Below are 11,901 nucleotides of genomic sequence, written 5' to 3'. Positions count from 1 at the left end.
TGACTTTTGTGTCTTTTGTTATTCTTTTTCTCATTCTTGGAGATGGGAAATTTGGTTGGGGTTTTTTTGGGGGGGGTTCTTTCTTGTTTCCTGATGTGGGCCTGGAATGCTATATTCTTTCCTCTTACTACTGCTTTTGCTATGTGCCATATTCTGGAAAGTTGTGTCCTCATTGCTTTTTGTCTCAAAGTATTTTGAAATTTATTCTTTAATTTCCTCATTGATCTAGTGGCCTTTCAGTACTGTGTTGTTCAGCCTCTGCGTTTTGGGGTGGTTCCTTGCTTTCTTTCCTAGTTGCCTTCTAGCTTGATGCCTTTATGGTCAGAGAAGTTAGTTGGTAGGATTTCAGTCTTCATATACTTGTCTTGTGAGCCATGTACATGGTCTATCCTGGAGAATGTCTGTATGTACTTGAGAAAAATGTGTATTTTTGTAAAGATTTATTTATTTATACATACAAGAACAGGGGTGCAGGCCAGAGGTACAGAGGATGAAAAGAGAGAGTGGGGAGCAGAGTGGTGAGACAGAGTGGGGAGCAGAACAGCTGGATCTACTGAAATACACTGCTGAGGGGAGCAGTGGCGAGATAGGAGAGGTTTGCTGTGCCATGTGGGTCACCTCCCTGGCTGAGCATCGAATTTGTACTGCAGTGGCTGCTGATAGCTTCATAGTGCTGCAACTTAACCCTTCGTGCCACCAGGGAGGCCCAATATTTTTATTTTTTGTGTAAAGTGTCCTGTAGATGTGTGTTAGGCCAATGTGGTCTAGATCTTTGTTGAGGATATTGTGTCCTTGTTTTTTGTCTTATGGGTCTGTCCATTGGTGAGAGTGGGATGTTGAAGTCTCCTGCCACATATGTATTTTCTCCAAAATCTGTTACAGATTGGGCCATAATTGTCTAATGTATGCTGGTGCTCCTTCATTTCATGAGTGAGTGGTGAGACACCTCAATACTGTCCCCTTAATCAACATATCGTGTCCATCAGTGTCTCTTCTCACCTTTTTTTAGTTTGAAGTCTTCTTTATGTCTTATAAGTACGACTGCCCCTGCCTTGTTTTGGGGTCCATTTGCTTGAAAAGTTGTTTCCCAGCCATTTACTTTCCATTGATGTTTATCTTTGGCACTTAGGGTTGTTTTCTGGGGATGGCAGAAGGTTGGGTTCTCTTTTCTAATCCGATAGGCTACGCTGGGTCTTCTTATTGGTGAGTTTCGTGCATTTGTTTTTAGGGTGATTGCCGATGTGGAAGTCTGTTCTGCCATTTTGTTCATCATTATGTGTTTCTTCTACTCAATACTTTGTCCAGTTCTTCATGTTCATTCTGTGTTGGTTTAGATTTTAGGGCTTCTTGTAGTATTTCTTGCAGTGGGGGTGTAGTAATAGCAAATTTCTGAAAATTTTCATCATCTGAGAAGGTCCTTATGTTTTTCTCATATAGGAAAGATGGCTTTGCAAGACAAAGTATTTTTGACTCACTTTTTTTGTCCTGGAGTTTTTTTTGAATACATCACCCCATTCTTTTCTTGCCCATGGTGATTTTATTTTTTTTTTAGATTTTATTTATTTATTTTTATTAGAAGAACTGGGGTGTAGCACCATGTGGGTTAGCTCCCTGCCCGGGGATCGAACTCAGGATATCACAGTTGTAGTGCTGATCCTTAACCCCTAGGCCACCAGGGACACCCACCATAGAGTTTCTTCAGAGAAGTCTGATGTTAGCTTCATTGGTTTTCCTTGGTAGGATTTCTGTTTCTTATCCCTTGTCAACGTCATTATTTTTTCTTTGTCTCGAATTCTTGGCTTTACTGTTTTGTGTCTTACTATGGTTTTCCTTTCATTATGATAGACATCCTGCTAGCGTCCTTTATGTCTATTTTTATTTCCTTCTTCCAGTTTGGAACATTTTGTTCAATTGTTTCCTTGAAGAGCTATTCAGCGCCACTGTCTTTTTCTTCTCCTTCTGAGATTCCTATGACTCTTATATTTCCTTTCCTCACTGTTTGAGATAATACTTGAAGTGTTTCTTTATTCTTTTTCCTTTATTGATCTCCTACCCTTTCTTCCTTTTTGTATCTGATCATGATTCCGTGTCATCTCTTCTATTCCCATGGCTTTTTCAAGAAGTTTTTACATTTCTACCAAACTTTTCACACACCGCTATCCTTTATTTTCTTATTTAAACTTTCAATCTATCTTCCGTCTGTTGATTATGTTTCTCGTAGTATTCTTTTTCTATTCTGCATCGTCTTAGACATCTGATTTTTTTTTTTATTGTGTTGTTTGAGTTCTTTGACTTTCTTAACCATGGCAATTTAAAATTCTTCACTTGACAAAGGAAGAGGTCTTCTGTTTCGGGGTTCTTGGGTTCTGGATTTGATTTTCTCTCTGTGGTGGCTGCTCCCCTCAAGGCTGGTGTGGCCATTTATTTGTATTTATCCTTCTCCCCATTGTTGCTTTGGGTTCACTCTGTCTTATTGGGCTTCTGTTGTGTGTGATTCCTTCTCTCCCACTATTTGGAGTGTTTCATTTATGGTGGCACAGCTGCTGGGGTCTTGTAGGATCTGGGGTGCTGATGGAGCCTCCCGCAAAGCATGTTTGTCTTGTTCTGGTGGCTGGGAGGCGGGGAGTTGGGTGGGGAAGGAGTGCTGGGTTAATACACTGAGTTTCTGGAACTTTGGTTCAGTGAGGATGGTGGGTCAGGGCCTGTTACTGTGACCAGGTGGGCAGAGGGTTGCTGAGATCCCTGACATAGGAGACCTGATAAGCTGAGCGCAGAGAGTGATGCACTTCCTCCTATAGCTCGGGGTCCTTGGTGAGTAACTAGGTCTCACAAGGTTGTGACTAAGGCCTTTGTCCTCTCCCTAAGAGCTGTCAACTCAGCCTAGAATAAGGGATTCTCACCTGGGGGTTGTGGACACTCTGAATTAGAGCCAGGCCTTGTGAGGCCAAGCTGAGCACTGATTAGTTGGGAGGTGCTGGTGTCTGAGCACTTGTGGGATTCATTTCTGAGTGCAGCAGGGACTCTGGTGAATCCTAGATTTTGTGTGAAGTGGGACTTAGGGCCCCTTATAACTACTACCATGGACATCCTTTGCATATGCATCCACTTGATCTACAAAGACCCATCTCTCCATATAGTATGGAAGTCATTGTCACTCTCTCAAATGACACAGAAATACCTATTTAACCTCATTTGTAAGCCTCAAATGATTTCTGTAACCCTCTTCTTTCTGCTCCTAGAACATGCCCAGTTTTCAGAATCTTAGCAAGATTATGACAAAAGAAATGGGAGACAAAGAAATGAAGTATGTCAAATGTGTGGATCATGCCTCCCGCATGAAACTATATTCCTTATTAGTGGTGGATAAGTATTACTCAAGTTTTTGGAAGAAAGAATATAAGCCACTTGATTTCTCCCTCTTGGATATTCTGGAACCAAGTTCTTCACTACCAGGTATTGTCAATTAAGGTCAGGTTATAAAACAAAGTTATAAGATAAAAGGGGCACAGTAGGGCCTCCCTGGTGGCGCAAGGGGTTAAGCACCACACTATGAAGCAATTCACAGCCTCTGCAGCATGAGTTCAATCCCCGGCCAGCCAGAGATCAATCCACATGGTGCAGCAACCTCTCCTGTCTTGCCCACTGCTCCCCTCAGCAGTGTATTTCAGTCAGTCTGCCTGTTCTGTTCCCAACTCTGTCTCTGGTGAATCTTCTCACTCCCCACATCTCTGGCCTGTACCCCAGCTATTGTGTGCATAAATAAATAAATCTTTCAAAAAAAGGGGGGACACAGTATACAACCAATTATAAGCCACCCTCAAAAGCAGATCTTAGGATCAGCCTGGTCTAAAGACACTAGACATGGAGCTACGACTGTTTGAGACAATATTAATTATTTATTAATTACTGCCACCTAGGAGGGTGGTATGTGGTAATACACTTCTGAGGAGATGTGTACCTGTGCCTCTGAATCATATATAATGTTGTGAACCAATGTCACCTCAATATAAAATAAATAAAAGTATGGAACACACACAAAAAAAAAATAATTACTGCCACCTGTTGAGCTAAGAATATTATGCCCATTTTACACAACAGCTAATGAAAGCTAGTAAAATAATTTGTTCTAGTTACATACCTGGGAATTGGTAGAAATATTATTGCTATGTCCATTCGTAATGGCTCCAAATCCCCAACATTTCTGCACAGTGTGCTGCCTCCTGGGGCTGATGCTCCTCGTGTTGCAGAGGAGTCACTGGGCCGACAGAGTGATGCACCGTGCCTCCGGGACCAGTGCCTGAGTTGCATCCCTACTGATGAGGATGACGTCATTCTTGCTGTCACCCAAAACTTCAGTGGTTCAAATACTTCCTCTCAGCAGTAATTTACACTAAAACTTTAATTGAATAATTAGCTTATTAACAGAGACATTAAATGAGTAGAAGGATTAGGCAAAATGGAGTCAGTTATTCCATTTCCATTGCTCTGAGTTAATTCTTGAGTCAACCTAAGGCCAGTATTTCTGTCTCTAGAAACTGGTGTACAGGGACCACTTGTCTTCCATGGTTTCAAGACACCTAAGGTTGCTGTGACTGTGGATGCTGCAGTAGATAAGAACACTGCAGGGGCAGCTACTGAGTTCCAGGAGTCCTCCCTCCAGTTTCAGATTGTCACCATCCTACCACACAATTTAGAAGACCTCAGAAAGAGGTGAGGCCATGGGAGTTAAAGGGGGTGGGTCCGCAGAGCCCTGGGGAGAGCTCTCCTGCAAAGAGGCATCCAGCAGGATTTGTTGTTGAGACTCAAAATGAAGAAAATGGCATTTTGTGCTTCATTTTTTGGGCTATTCATTCATACATTCATTCATTCATTAAACTCAAAGTTAGTAGTTATCCAGTGTATATTTGATAAAGCAGTAACTACCCACCATTGTGTTATTTTGTGCTGATGAAAAGACAGATTTTCATCTGTGTCCTAAAGCATATTACATTTAGTGAGACAGGGGACTTTACAGTGAGTGAGGAAATAGCATTGAAAAAGTAAATTAGCAAAGCGTTCATTTAAGTGAACAAAGACTTTGAAACTCTTTTTAAAATAAAGTATGCAACAGTGTGCAGACAAGAAATTAAACTCTGAATGTGGTAACAGATAGATCTCCAAAAATCTGCCATGGTCTTAACAAGGAACCTCATAAATTGTTATACCTTTCAGAAATAGAGATGTTTGTTTAAATAGCATTGATGTCAATATAAAGAATTATTAAAAGAAAGATATAAAAGATAAAAGATACAAAATCAGATTAAAATCTGATTTTCAAGACCACGTATGATAGAATAGCTCTCTGCTGGCAAGCCTCCCATTCAAGGGCAACTGAAAAAAATCAGAAATCACGGAAAGATGTGTCTCACCCACTCTCTCCAGCATTGCTAGTGTCCTATGCATCTTTCTCCCTGAGGGGAGTCTTTGTTATTCCCTAAGATTTTGAAGCACAGAGAGGTGAGGGGGCCTTGTTACGGTGTGGGCCATTCCTGGTAGACGAACAAACTAGCTAAGGCATAGACTTTGGTTCACCCAGACTGGTACAGAGAAATTCCCAGTTAGTGTGAAAACAGCGTGTGGCTTCCTGACTGAGATGTCACATGAAGCGGCACCATCAACTCAGTGAGGGGCTTGATGTCCCTGCAAGGATTAGCAGAGAGCAGGGCCCTGGGTGCTCAGTGACTCCTGCACTGACAGCAGATTAAAAGTTTTGAGGTTTTGACACAGCGGTTACCTGGGCACCAGTCCCGTGGGACCTTGGGTAGACTCAGGGCTGACTCTCACATCAGAATGGAAATGAAATGTGTCTCCAGGGCTTCAATCTTCTCATGCCCACCTCCCTCCAAAGCTCTGTCTTCAGTCAGGTGAGTGAGCCCACCTGCAAGGACATTACTCCATGACACCCTCCTGCGCGGGCCACGACAATCACCCAGCACCCCTGCTTCCTCGTGCCTGCTGAGGCAGCTCCGCGTTCCCCCTAATGGTGCTGACGTGGCTCCCGGCGTGGCGGTCACACCCCTGAGGACTGTCCTCAGCCCCAGGGTGCAGCTACTCCAGCCTCTCTGCAGAGAGTTCCTGTGCTGGGATCTATAACCTGCCCCCAACCAGACTGTCTAATTCGGGAACATGCAGATGTCTCTGACAGTGTGACAAGACACACTGTGTCCTACCCCACCAGAGAACGGGGGCCTCTCCTCTGGCTGTGCATGTCAGAGGCTGTTGTGTGTTCCCAGGTAGCTCAAAGCCATAAGACAGTGTTTTCCTGTGCACTAAGGGCTTACCTGTGAGAATGTAAAGTCTGCACCTCTCCCAGGTCTTGAAGAGAAGACTAACTCGGAGTCATCTGAGGAGGCATCGCTTTCTCTCTGATCCTTCTCCTCCTCCCTTATGTCTCCAGGAAACTGTTGGAACCGCTACCCAGCTACATGAACCAATACCGGAGATCACGGGTGAACCTCTATGTGGTGACAACGGTAGTAGAGCTGCTCAACAGCCCTGTGCTGAGTGACAGCAGCAGTGGGGGTGCTTCCTTCCCTTGGAATCCTGCCACCAAGGTACAGGGTGGGAGCTCCGCGAACACAGCCAGCACAGCCTCGCGCTCCAGGCCCTGAGCCCGCTCAGCCTCTGCCTCTGGGGGTTAGAAGACGTAAGGTTATTATTTCCACATGTCCCATGCCAGGGAAAGCAACTCCTAACCTGAGACTACATTCTCACATCCTCAGTCCTTCCTTATGTGGACTATTCATGAATGATGAATAGGAAATAGATTTAATTGTGATGTGTTCCATTTTGCTTTAGGAAGATGATGGATTCTGGAGACTCTACAAGTGTAGCTGCTGCTCTGTATGCAGTCACTTTTATGCTCTATACACAGAACAAATGAGGGGTCACTAACTCCAAACTTCAGGGGTTATAGTATCTAAATGCCGTGATACCTTGAATAGAAATGATTTAAAAGTGAGATTTGAATACTTTCAAATACATGTGATTCCCATAACTCACTCACTATATCAACTCTAATACTTTTAATTAATCTGACAATTTCATTGATTAAACATTTTCTGTTATAATTACTTTTTCATAATATCTATTTTGTGAGTAAGTCGTCCTCACTTAATAAATTTAGCACAGGCAGGGATTTGAATGACTGTTTCTGTAAGCTGTGAATTAACTTTCACAAGGTCTGTGTTTGTGTCCTCAGGAGGACCAAGTTCCACCAGTTCATTGGTTCCAAGTCAATTGGACAAAGTTTGAAATTACAAAACATTCTTCAACTTAAGGGATATTAGTATTCACCTTTGGGTTTCCATCTGCTCGGGTTGGGGAACTGCTCTGTGAGAAAACAGGAGAAATCCTGCAACATTGCAAGAGGGTGACGGCTCAATTCTGTGTCCTCCACCACTCCAAGCAGGGATCGAAATGTCAGCTCGTGGTTGTGATGTTGAACAGTCCGTCTGTCGCCTCTGGCACCCGGCTGCGTTGATTTTGATTGGGTTGAGAATGTGTTTCAGCACATCAGAGCTTCTCATTGGTCTGCACTGTTTGACATTAGGAGATGTCCAGGTGAATCAAAGAGCAGTGTTGCATTCCAGAGGCACCAGTTACTCACTGGGCAGCTTGAAGACCTTCATCATTTTTCTGATGAATGGTTTCCTCACCCAGAAAATTAGTGCAGTAACACCCTAATTTGAATGCAATAATACCAACATAAAAGTTTATGATAACATGTTAATCCTCAACCAGTTCTCCTAGGATACTGTAATACTCAATAGAGAATATTTGTTACGATGGCTTTATTGAAATTGGTGATTCCAGAAGACACTGAAACCAATGCCTATATTCCTTGAAAAAGTCTTCTCCTTGCATGTAGAAACTATGTTTGCCTATATATAAGGTCGCTTGATTAATTATATTGGAACTATGCTGGACTGGATAAGAAATTCCTTCAAAGATAACTCCTGACCTTGATGGCAGTTGCCCCTTAGTTTACCTCCAAGGACAAGTTAAGGTGACATTGCTTTTCTCACTGTCTGAAGCAAGAGGGGATTTTTATCCCCCTGGATACTCACTATGAGAACTGGTTTGAGCTCCTGGAAATACAACTTACAAAGGTGTGAGCCATTCCCACATGACTGGGTCTCCCCGGAGTTATTAAGGCCCAGGTTTGTCCCACTGACCTTAGAGGAATTTCTCAGTAACAGTTTAGGTTTCTCTACCCTGACACCAGTTCCTGTGGAGGTTTCTTCTTTGGTAAATTGACTTTTTACAAATTTGGGGGACAGTTATTGCTCTGTGACCTCACTTCTCTAACAGATCTAAGAGCTCTGGGTTTTTAGTTTGTGTAGCTTTTCACTTGTTGATACGAAGGAATGATGACATCCTAGCTCTTTATCGATCAGACTAGAGCCAGATGTCAAAGCATTTATAACAACAGAAAAGTCAGAAAATAAAATCCAGAAGATATTTGAAAAAAAGTAAACAAAGGATAGGAAAATATCAGTAAAAAATGTAGAGTATCAGTCCAGAGACCCAACTTCTGAATAATAGGAGGTCCAGGAAAACAGAACAGAGACAAAATGCTGTGGGAGTAACTAATCTAAGAAATAATGCAAGAACATTCTGAGACTCGAGGAATGTGTTTATGTAATGAAAATGCCAACCGAAGGTCCAATGTAGTGAGCCAGCAACAATTGAGACCACATAATTAATACATGTTTGAAACTCTAGGCATTACCCTCTAAAAGAAAGCAAACATTTTTAAAAACAAAAACAAAAAAAGTCCTACCCATGAAATTACACCCTAGAATTCAATGTCCAGTCAAATATTAATCAATTTGACAATAAAAACATACCTCCACTTATACAAGGTTTGAAAATATGCGTGCTAAACAACCCCTGGAGAGAATGAATAAAAAAGGAGAGAAGCCACATGAATTAGCTGATATTGAAAAGACCCGGAGTGAGGAGGTTCAGTCTCCCTCACAGAAAACAGTGACGACTGACTTAGACAGGTGCTGGCTATGAACATTTCAGGAGGATGTGGGGAGTGGGTGGTGAGGGAGGGGGAGGCATAGGAAAGGAGCCTATCAAAAGGAAACAGGAAGTAGGCATATTTAAATGTGGGAAAATATCAAATGATTACAATAGAAATAGGAAATTGAGAAATAGAAGGTAAATATGAGATGAAAAAGGCAAAACCATGGTAACTGGCAATTGGGATGCAGAACAGAGAGGACAGCTGGGTTCTTTGCTCACGAACTTTCCAGATCTATTTCACTTTCAAAACTACACACGAAAAGGAATATTTTCTCTTCATCTCTGTCACCAGGATGATAAACCAAAGGAGAAGCTTTTGACTCTGCAGAAGGGCATGGTGCTGGCCTACAAGATGAAGCAACTGATCATCAGAGACAGCGGCTGGGGTGAGCAGAGACTGAGGGCACGGGTGAGGACAGGGCGTCTTTTTCTCCTGGAAAGAGAGACCAGAAGTAAAAGAGACTCAACAGGCCGCCTTGGCTTCTCTGCCTGCCTTGGAGAGGAGGAGCAACATCTCTCGGCTGTTTGGAGACACACACACCCCACTACGCACTGTAACCACAGGGAGGTCGTGACAATTTCCTACGAGGAGAGGGACCAGGGACAAAGGGTGTGCCGGGCAGAGGTGTCCCGAGCAGCCGTAGTTCCCACCACCTCTAGTCCTTCAAGAACCTGCCGCTCTCAGCAGCTCCCCTGGGGGACCCCGGTGCCCATAGCTCCAGTTAAATCTCCCAAAATACCAGCACAATCACAGACGCAACTGCAGATGCAAAGCCTTGTGTTGATAAGGCAGCGATTTGTCTTTATCTCTCCCTCACTCACTAGACTTTGAGCCCCGACACGCAGACTTAGGGCTTGGACCCGCACGGTGAACTAGTGGCATAAAAGATCAGCCGCATGCCCGGTGGGCAGAGGGCTGAGGAACAATGGGAGGATCCTGGCCTCTCCACTCCCAAATGAAGTCCACTGAGAACTCAGCCTGAGAGACAAGCGATGCCTGCACACACGCAAATACATACATGAACTACAACAATTCATAAACTCTCTGACACACACAAACACACTTTACATGTATGTACTCGCGTATGCGTTCACCCACAGAGACACACAGAGACAAGCACAGGCTCACACACTGCTCCATGTGGCATCTGAAGGGCAGCATCTGGCCAGGCAGGGTCCGGGGGCTGAGCTCCCAGGACGTGTGAGGTCAGTGGACGTTTCTTCCGGGGAAAGGCAGGAACACCCAACGCAGCTCTCTGCTGAGACTGGGATTCACACGCAAGAGGAAGATCTCCGTCCCCTGATGAGGCACCTGCCGTTAAATGTCACGGAGAATGGCAGAGGGCTGCACCTGAGGGAGGGAGAGAAAGGAGCTCAATCTTCCAAAATGTCGAGTTTCTTCAGAGCCGGCGGCTGGGAACTGAGTCACCTCAGACAAGAGGCGAGCACTTTAGTCCTGCAAGTCATGTTCCCACCACCCGGGGGAGCCGGAGCTGCTCACTGGTCACAGGCGTTGGTTCTCCGTGTCAGGGAAGGAAGCTGTGCATGTGCCAGAGCAGCAGACACCAGACCCACAGGCACCGGTTTCATCCCCATCGCAGAGCAGAAGGAGAGGAATGTGCAGGTCGAGAGCATGCCACAGACGTGCTGTGCAACTGCAGAGAAAATCAAAAAACTCTGCGAGCCGTCTCATCTGCAGCTAGAAGTAAAAACACCTTGTAGGTGTTCATAGGAGGGTTCGTCCCTCTGGCGGAGGGACTGGCACAGAGCGGCCTCCACCCCCAGCCACCTGCGGCCTCCCCAGGACCTGACCGAGGGCTCAGGGCCCTGCCTTCCCACAGCCCCCACCCAAGGGCCCCCCGCACCCCCCCCCCATTATCCTTCCTAAAACCCCCTCCCCTCAGGGCCAAGTCCTTAGTGAATCTCCACACTCTGTGTCCTCCCCTCCCCGCCTCGCTGCCTCCACCCGCTGCAGTTCACCCCAGTGAGTTCACACCCCCCAGTCACTAGTGCACTCACTGGAACTCACGTCTCCTGGATACCGGGACACTAGGGCCTGTGAGCGCTTCATCTGTAGGACTGTTTCAGTGTTTCCTCTTGGGTTCACTTCACCTGTCAAAGACCTTAGAGTTAGAAAATGTTCAGTTTTTAGTGCATTTCTCATGGGAAATTTGAAACCACCAGGGAAGCTGGCAGAGAGTAAGGGGGGACGACATGAGGGAGGGGACTCAGGACAGAGAGACCTGGCACAGGGGCAGCCCTGCAGGAGGAGGGGAAGCAGACCCTCCCCTCCACAGGCAGGTCTCTGGTGGAGCCAGTGGCACCTGTAGGTGCAGATCCCAGGGTCTTCTCAGTGTCAGACCCAGAAGGTCCAGAGTGAGGTCAGGGGCTCTGAGCTGTCACAAGCACCCCAGTGCCTCTGATGCTGGGCCCCCACCCTCTGAGGAGAGCTGCCATGCTGCCTGAAGGTGCATGGCTGGTCTGCAGGTGGGGCTGGGGAAGCCTCCAGCAGGGTGACCTGGCTCTCCTGACCTGGATCATTCTCCTTTCAGATATTGTTGAGGTCACAGATGAAAAGCTGACATTTCCAGACGAAACTCCATAAGGTGGGTTCCAGATTCAGTATTTTCCTGCCTAGACCTCAGGCCACCACTCAGCCCGGCCCCACGGGACACCCCTTCTAACCAGATGTGCACCGAGCCCACAGCTCCACAGGGCAGCCCGCCCAGCCGGCCTCCTCTGTGGCTTCCTGGTCTCCCCCACCTGGATCTGCCCTGGGGCCACCTCGGGGAGGCCACCTCCCTGCTTTGAACTCTGAGAGGATCA

Source organism: Talpa occidentalis, unplaced genomic scaffold (genome assembly GCF_014898055.3).
Source record: "Talpa occidentalis isolate TD23 unplaced genomic scaffold, MPIMG_talOcc4v2.1, whole genome shotgun sequence".
NCBI lineage: Eukaryota > Metazoa > Chordata > Mammalia > Eulipotyphla > Talpidae > Talpa > Talpa occidentalis.
Note: the sequence above shows the minus strand (reverse complement) of the source record.